Raw genomic sequence first — 7,849 nt, forward strand, 5'->3', positions numbered from 1 at the left:
AATCAGCCAAATAAGCAGTAAAAATAAGAGGGGAGATAACACTTAGAAGATTCTTTATACTTACATCAGCCAAGGCCCTGTCATTAAGGTAGCGCCTCCAGTGGTACGGATCCTCTGAAATGATATTAGTATGATGGGGGTGAACCAGATATCGAGGAATCCGCCAAGCTTTAGCAAGGGTATCACTCTCAGGACCCCCAGGGTGGATCCGATACTCATACGCCCATACCTGCGACAAGTTTCAAAAAGTTTAGTGTAAATTTGGGTGATTGATAAATAAAGGAAGAAAATTCAGAAGGATAGGTATCTTACCTCGAGTGGGCGGAGGAACTACCAGTTGGACTCACCACTACCCCTGGTCCATACATCCAGACCGTGGTAGAGATGAGCCAATACAAGAGAAGCCCAGTCATAAGCGTCGACGAGGCTCAAATCCTGCAGGCAAGCCAAAACAGCAGGATCTCCCTTATTCTGGGAGGTGCAGAGGAGCTAAGAAGATATGATGTAAAAAATGAAGGACCTCGCTGCTTGGTCCCTCTCCTCTCTGGTGTAAGCAGGGGCTGCAGGCCTAACATCCGCAGGTAGCTCCCTCCAAGCTGCTAGTCTCGCGCGGATCTGCTCAGCCCAAAACTTATAAATAACCTTATAAGAGACGTAGCCCTACGAGTTGTATCTGGTGCATGTAGTAACTCCAAGCAGGGTAGCAACAAGCTCAGCTCCCAAAGTAGCCGCCTGGTACTGGGAGTCCAACGGAACAGCATCACCATCAAACCCAAGTCCGGTGATGGCGGTGAAATCGGCTGGGGTCAACGTCATCTCTCCAAAGCTGAAAATAAAGGAGTGCGTGCAGTCTTTCCACCGCTCCATCAATGCATAGTGCATGGCAGGCGGGAACCGGGGCTGAGTCCGACGGAGACCCGATGCATAATCACCAAATCCAGCGGCGATAACTCTCGACCGCATCGGAGGGTCCAATAATTCCCAGAAGGCAGAGGCATCAGTAGAAGACCCGCCAGCTCGAGCCTTACTCAGATCGACCTATGTAAGAGATTTATTTAAATAAAGGGTTGAGCTAACAGTTATTTGTTTTTAATTGCAAGAAATAAATCATTTTGGTCAGATAGACTTGCGTCACGCAACTATAGATGCGTCATGCAACTATAGTGCTGCGTCACGCAGCTTATCAAGGAGCCGCGTCGCCTAGCTCACGGCTACGTCACGGAACTGTTCTTCCAAAGAATAGTTACGTGATGCATCTGTCAAAAGGTAGGGGGAAAAGCTAACCCTATTCTACCTATTCCTATGTTTTTCTATGAATTTACAGGGTTTAAATAAGTCGGATTCAACATGGCATAACATTCCCAGACAACACATAAGGTATCAAGATGCACAAAAGGATCAAAATCAAAGTTCAGAACTAGAGGGGTCACGCAGCTTTGAACAGACGCGTCATGCAACTGTTCAGAAAAGAACAGCCGTGTCACGCAACTCTCTCCTGCGTGACGCAACTGTCGACGAACAGACAGACCAGAGAACACGACTATTCATTCAAAAAATCACCCAAAATAAAACAGAAAGCAAGAAATTCAAGCACGATTCATCATGGCATAATCAAAGGGAACAATTGCAAGTAAAATCAAGATCAATAACGACATTTTCAAGATCAAATCATCAAAAAAAAAAGAAGAAGAAAGAGACACTTACCTCACTCTGGAAACCGCGCATCGCGTCAGTATCGTATCGGACTAGAAAATCAGAGCCCGGTGCCGGAAGAAACTGAAGAGACCGCGTACCGGAGGTAAGGGCATTGCGACTCACGGGAATCCGATCGTCGTCGAAGACAGGGATATCCGGGATCACACCCAGGGTCTCCATCTCGGGAACTTGGGCCATACTAGCTAGAGTTCAGAGAGTTTTTGCTTAAGTTGAAGTTTGAAAGTAAAAGTGAATAAGAATGAAAAGTAAAAGGTTATTTATAAAGAAAAAGGGTTAATGGGCCCAAGCCCATCAAGAGCCCATCAAAGCCCAAGTCGGTTTATTTAGGCAATTTGGGGTTGGTGTGTGGCTCGTCCACTTCAATAATTCCATATACTCGCCACACAAGGGGCAAAATCATCAAATTCACCAAAATACCCTCAGGTAAGTTTTCTTTCAACACCGCATCAGGAAGAGTATACATGAAAATTTAGGACTAGGAAAATTTATTAAAATTTTTGCAATAAAAAAATAATAATAAATAAATAAATAAATAAAAATAACAAAATTTTTTGCTAAAATTTTTGCAACGAATAAAAAATAAATAAATAAATAAATAAAAATAAGATTTTCAAGGTTTGCTTAAAAGATAATATTTTTGGTCTCGGGACGGAATTCCAAACTGGGGGCAAAAATAAAATCTTTTATCCTGATGCAAAATTTCAAATTTCAAGGTTTATGATTATTAATGCATGGGGGCATGTGACGCTCCAACATTTAACAAAGGCGAGATCTGTTTGTACACAGAAATTGCTCTTTTAAAAATATTTTCAGGCCAACCAGTGATGGTTTCTCGAAGCCGTTCGGTCCCAACAAACCCTCTAAAGCCGATCAGACTGATCTGAGGAGGTGAACAACAAAGCCGATCAGACTGAGCTTTGTTGTTTGGATCCTTTTACTGATTAGTGATGGTGTATTACAAAGCTGATCAGGAGCCAACTCAACCAAACCCTCTAAAGCCAATCAGACTGAGCTGAGGAGCTGAACAACAAAGCCGATCAGACTGAGCTTTGCTGTTTGGATCCTTTTCCTGATTAGTGATGATGTATTACGAACCTGATCAAGAGTCAATTCAACCCAAAATCCTTCAAGCCAATCAGACCGAGCTCAGGAGGTGTCTTCAAAGCCAATCAGACCGAGCTTTGGAGATGATTACAGATCCGACTGGAGCCAACAAAGCCGATCAGACTGAGCTTTGGATGCGTGTCTTTATGCCCCAGCCTGATCCGATGAGGATACGGAATGAAAGGTTAATACTATCTAAAAGTCTTTTAATCCAAGGATTTAAATTAAACAGATTTTAAGTTTCTGATTGCGTCAGAGCTGCGCACGCAGCTAGCAGATGCGTGACGGCACTGTCACCTGCGTCACGCAGCTCAGATTTGTATGACGTCACCAAAAATGACGACATAACGGCTTTTTTTTTTATTCTGTCTGAGCGACACGCGACACGTGGCTGTGGTCCAAAAAGGAAGCTGCATCACAATATGATCCGTCACGTAGCCGTAAGCCGCGTGACGCAGCTATCCTCTGCTGCCTTACTTCTATAAATTCATCTTTTTCTCTCATTTGAAGGGGTTGGTTTTTAGGGCGTTTGAAAAACACACTTTTGGCTACATTTTTCTCCAGAGACTCTTCTGAGTTCATTTGAAGAAAAATTGCCATTAGATATTAATCTAGATAAAAACAAAATCATAAGAAAGAAAAATCAATAGAGAAAAATATAAGTATTTGAATCCTTGGTGACAAAGCTTCTGGGAGGCCTTAACTCTCATTTGTTAAGGCGTTTAAGCCATTTACAATCCTCAATCTGAGGATTAGGTAACTCCTTTAACCTTTCTTTGTACTTTTTTTTTATTTTTGTGGTTTTAGTAGTTTAAACTTCTTTAGACTGTATTCTGTTCATCTTTGGTCATTTGAGGTTGTCTTAAAACATATTTGGATAAAAAAAATGATCTAAACAAACCATTTGAAAAATGAGCTTGGGCCAGAGTAGTTGCGTCACGCAACCAATGGATCCGTAATGGATCTAGAAGTTGCGTGACGGAACTGTTCATATCCAAAAATTTTATTCCTATACCCAGTAAACAGTTGCGTCACGCAACCAACGGATCTGGATGATGCGTGGCAGATCTGTTCATATCCAAAATTTCATTTCTATACCCAGTGTTCTATTTTCCAGATTGTGGATATAAAATAAGTTTCTAATGGATCTGGAGTTCCAAGGACAGTTCCATCACGAAACTATTAGATCCGTCATGGAACTAGAAGATCCGTGGCGCAACTGTTCTATGGTTCCAAAAATAATTTTCATTTTTTAAAAAAATATAATAAATTTTGCACAAAATAAAGTTTAATTTCTCTACTAAATCCGAAGATGTCCAATTATCAACAGATTGCAATTTAATTAAGTTTAGAGTACTAAAATATAATTTTGCGCATTTATTTGTATGAATTCTGCAATTTTAGGTTGAATGAAAAATGAAATTAAATTTATGGATTTGTTAGTAATTTGCATGTTTAGGATTAAATTAAAAAAATAAAATGTGATTTATGTGCTAAATAATGATTATGCATGATTTTGGTTTTCGGTTTTTTGGTTTAATTTTGAATCGGGTAGAATGTATTTTAGGTTCGGTTTGTTGCCCACCTTGAACCATAAGGCAAGAGCGGGTCTTTTATTTATTTGATTTAATCGCTTTGGTTTGAATGATTATAAATGTGATAATTGGATTTGATTGGGACGATTAAATAATTTTCCATATAAGAACTCGGTCCAATTCAATTGGGTTGGGTTTAAGTAAATAAATAATTTGGCTTTTCTAACTAAAATAAATTAGAAATCATAGGTTAAAGGAGGCCGATTTTTTCGGGCGTCGGCTTCCAACGGGCCGGCATACCCAATTCCCTTACCCAGAATCGCATTGGTGCGACTGACCAGTCTTTTTAATAATTTGGCCTTAAATAAAATTGGGTTTAAAATGGGTCACTTTTCTTGATAAAATAAAATTGAAAACAGTCCCATTGCCGAAATAATGGGTGGCGACTCAAAAACTGTTTATAAGACCGATTTATCGGCATCATATCCAATAAAATGTTTTATCACCACTCTTCATAATAAAAATGTTTTAAAATCACTTTCAATAAAAATAATAAATTAGAAAGGATGTTTTCGAGTCCACCCGGGGGGGGGGGCGAGGTACGAGAATCGCTAGACATTGACTTGGATGTGTTTTTTTTTATCATTTTATGCTTTATTTGGCTTAGCCTCTTTGTTATTTTTGTATGGGCCTTTTGTTAATGGGTCTATTCCATAAAGTTAGCCCATTATGTTTAGGTTTTATTATAAATATTCTCATCTTCTTTGTAAACAAACAATTTTGATCAAATTGAATTACAGAAATTTCAAGCTTTGCTTATTTTCTTTGCTTAGAGTGATAGTGAGAGATTGCTTCCTCTAATTGCATCAAGAATTCTAGATAGACTTATCAACTTGTTTATGGCGTTTATCTAATTCTTACTTCTCAATTATTGGTGTTCTTGTTTCCTTATAAGCGAGGGGTGCCATAGAGGCGAACTTCATCTTGATCTTTGATCCGATCCATCCGATTAGGGGTGCTAGTAATCCATTTCCTACAGGTTTCGCATCACCAATCTTCATTTTGAACAGTCACGACTGATTCATGGCAGAATATAACATTAGTTGCATTTCACAATGTTGTGTTGCGTAATCGCATTTCGTGTGAATTATCATGCATTCATGCATACATGCATCATATCTAACCTTGCAGCCATCAGACCTTCGCACAAGAAGTCAAAACCCTCGAAGCTCAAAATTCTTGTTGGTTATGGCCAAGGCAAAAGAGAGGAGAAAAAGAAAGAAAAGAGAAAAGCCAAAAGAAAAAAAAGAAAACAAAAAAAAAAGAAGAAAAGAAAAAATCCCAAGGTGCTGAAAGGAGCCAAGTGAGAGAAGGTCACCCCTAATGAAGAAGTCGAATACAAAGAAAGCATTGAGGAGGTCATCATCAATTTTGCACTTTAGTTTGGCAATAGGATCTTCAAAAAAAGAGGACTTCGAGGAGGACGAATCCCCCTTTTCCTGATATTTCTACATTTGATGCCGACTGTAAATAATTTTCTCGATTATTCAATAAAATGCATTTTAATTTTGCTTACTTGTTTGACTTCTTTCTTGATGGTTCCATTCATCATATTAGATAAGATCATGCGCATTTTTGACATAAACTCATCACGCATGCTTGAATTTAATATTAACACAAAATAGATTTTGTTGACTGGGCCAAAACCTTACGCAGGACTTAAACATGAAAACTTCAAAACCTGCTCATAGGTAAAAAAAAAACAGAGAAGCTTTCGCATGGAGTTACAAGGATTCACCGGGTATTGATAGATCTATAGCCAAGCACACCATTCCACTATATCCTATGTCCCAACTAGTGAAACAGAAGGGGAAGAAGATTGAGACTGAAATGGACCGAATAGATTGAAAAGGGAGCAGCCAAGCAAACTGAAGCTGGATTTCTAAAAGTAGTTCACTACCTTGATTGGTTTGCTAACTTTATTCCAGTTCCCAAGAATAATGGATTGGTCAGAATGTAGCATCACCAAAAGATGATCAGCCATGGTTTTATGATATTTTGCAGTAGACGACCAAAATAATTTATCTCAAATCAGCTACTAAAGATGACAAACGAGCCTTATAATGTTTAACATTGCAGTTCACAGTCTTAGACAATCAAGTACAAGAGAATGTCAAACGATGTATTGGTGAGAGGTTTATTAATAAAGGAAGCTGAGAAAATAATGGAACAATTCCACGCAGAAGTTTGTGGTGTCCACATGAGCGAAAAAGCTTTAGCAAAGAAGGTTCTTAGATAAAGGTTCTTCTGGTTGATAATAGGAAGAGATTATATTTCTTTTGTGAAAAGAAACTTCGAGCAACAGATTCATGGATACTTGAGTCACATTTCACCATCAGAATCACATCCTTCTATTTCGCCATGGCCTTTTGTAGATTGGGGAATAGACATTATTAGTAAAGTCACACCACCGAGTTCCAATGGACATGAATTCACAGTTGTGGTAATAGATTATTTTTCAAAGATGGGTTGAGGCAGAATCCTTCACAAATATCAACGCCAAGCAAATGGCCAAATCCGTTGAAAAGACTCTTCTTTGCAGATATGAGATCCCCCATCATATAGTGACAGATAATGGAGTTTAGTTCCAAGCGGAAGTAAAGACACTGTTAGCAAAATATAGAATTGAGCATTATTAGTCATCACCATATCATCTATGAGAAAATGGGGAGTGGAAGCTGTAAATGAGAATATCGTAAAAAAAGAAGAAAACAGAAAGAAAAAAGAAAGAAAAAAGAAAAGAGAAAAAAAAGAAGAAGAAAAAAGAAAAAAGAAAAAGAAGAAAAAGAGAAATAAAGAAAAAGAAAAAAAAAAGCTTATTCAATCGAAAACCCGTAAGGGCAGCTTAAGCAAAAGTTAGAGCGTTACAAACAAGAGAAAAGAAGAAAGAAAAAGGTTTTGAGGAAAATGGCTGAGAATCGTCGCGTTTGGTCGTACATTTGCAATATGTCTTATAGGTTACAAGACCATCGCCGAGTCTATGAATGGGGTAGCTCCTAATTCTTTAATTTACGGAATGGAAACTGTGCCACTGACTAAAATAGAAGTGCAGTCCTTGCGTATAATGATGGAATCCAAAATTTCAGAATGTCAATGGGTTAAAAACCATTATCAAGAATTAGCTCTCCTAGATGGAAAGAGGCTTAACATCAGATTTATGGATCAGTTATACAAAAGGAGAATGGCTACACACTTCAATAAGAAAGTCATCCCGAAGCTATTGAGAGTAGGAGGTTTAGTCTTAAAACAAATGATTACGAAGCCGAAAATTCATGACTCAAGGGAAAAATTCAAGTCTAACTGGGAAGGCCCATTCATGATCTAGAAAATGCTCTCAAAAAGGTGCAATGAAGCTATCAGGTCTCAAAGGCAATGAGCTTAGAAAAATTTATCAACCTAGGCAGGTTGAAGAAATTTTATGTTTAAGACAAAAT

The sequence above is a fragment of the Jatropha curcas genome, chromosome 4 (assembly GCF_041381405.1).
Source record: "Jatropha curcas cultivar XTBG-Jc1 chromosome 4, XTBG_Jcur_1.0, whole genome shotgun sequence".
Taxonomy (NCBI): Eukaryota; Viridiplantae; Streptophyta; class Magnoliopsida; order Malpighiales; family Euphorbiaceae; genus Jatropha; species Jatropha curcas.